The sequence below is a fragment of the Micropterus dolomieu genome, linkage group LG04 (assembly GCF_021292245.1).
Source record: "Micropterus dolomieu isolate WLL.071019.BEF.003 ecotype Adirondacks linkage group LG04, ASM2129224v1, whole genome shotgun sequence".
Classification (NCBI taxonomy): domain Eukaryota; kingdom Metazoa; phylum Chordata; class Actinopteri; order Centrarchiformes; family Centrarchidae; genus Micropterus; species Micropterus dolomieu.
Genome location: NC_060153.1, coordinates 8,333,745 through 8,335,046, shown reverse-complemented (window position 1 = coordinate 8,335,046; position 1,302 = coordinate 8,333,745).

Here is a 1,302-nt window from a genome sequence, read left to right as displayed (position 1 = left end):
GCTTTCAGTGCCTTCGAAAAACACTTCGATTCCAACCAAAAAGATGCTGCACTGTTATCATTGCAACAGCCGTTCTTCACAACTACCTGAAACAGCATGGATGCCCAGATCCCCCGATACAGAAGGATGACCATCTAGATGTACCACCATTTACAACAGACCACACAGAAGGACTTGCCTACAGAGATGCTTTTGCATTGTGCCACTTTTAGTCATTTTTGACACTTCTGCTGGGATCTGATACATTTTCACATGTAATGAGCAAATTACTGTATTTTAAAAGTAAGTGTATTTGTCTGGTATATTAAACACCCAAAACATCCAAAATTATTTAATAAACAATTTTTATTTCAAATTCATGCATTGTTGTGATATTTGAGACAGTTGCATCTCTTTCTCCTTCATCTTCATTTCCAGTTCTACTTGGAGGATCTTCATTTTCATTTCATGCTCCTCCTTAAGGTACTTCAACTTGTGCTCATAAAATTCAATAGCCAGCTTTCGTGGATTGTGACTCTTTTGTTTTGGTGACCAGTACTGGCAGACACTGCCACCCTTGCTTCTGAGGATGTGGAGGGTAAATAAACTTGCAGTGCTTCAGTTATGTCCCTTTGACTTTCTCCTTGAAACAAGAACAGTTCATATATAATCAAATAAATGCACATTAAATGTGAAATGTTTCACATTGAATGAAACAGAAAAAAATAAAAGTTTGAAAGGAGTGTAAGAAATGCCAAAATATACCCATTGTAGTATGTGATCCCTCATCTGAACTGTCTAGATGGTCATCTGGCATGTTCTCCAAAGGTTGCTGGTTCTCCATTATTTCTGTCAGTAAGTCATCCAACTGATCAGTATCTTTATTTGCAGGTCCCCCACCAGTCTTAAACCTCTCTCTTCGGGCTTCTGCAGCAGTTTTTTTAAGGTTGATTTTTATATTCTTCCACAAAACCTGTATTGGATATAATACTGTAGTGTCAATCCACTGATATCAGAAAACAGTGATAAAATACAGCTATCAAGGCAATAAAAGTTGACAATTCTTACTTGAAGCTGTTGTATTGTTCTTGTTGATGTTTGTTCATTTGCATTGAATTCATTACAGATGGATTTCCATGCATTCCTTTTCTTTGATTCCACAGCAGATGTGTGCTGTTTGTCTTCAATGACCAGGTGTCTTGATACTATTGTCTTTAAAAGAGTTTTCTTATGCTCACTGAAGTTTTTTGATCGCAGTCTCTTTTCTGCTGCCATTGTTTTCCTTGAATTTACTTCTGCAGTTCCTTATGTTTTAGGATTTCT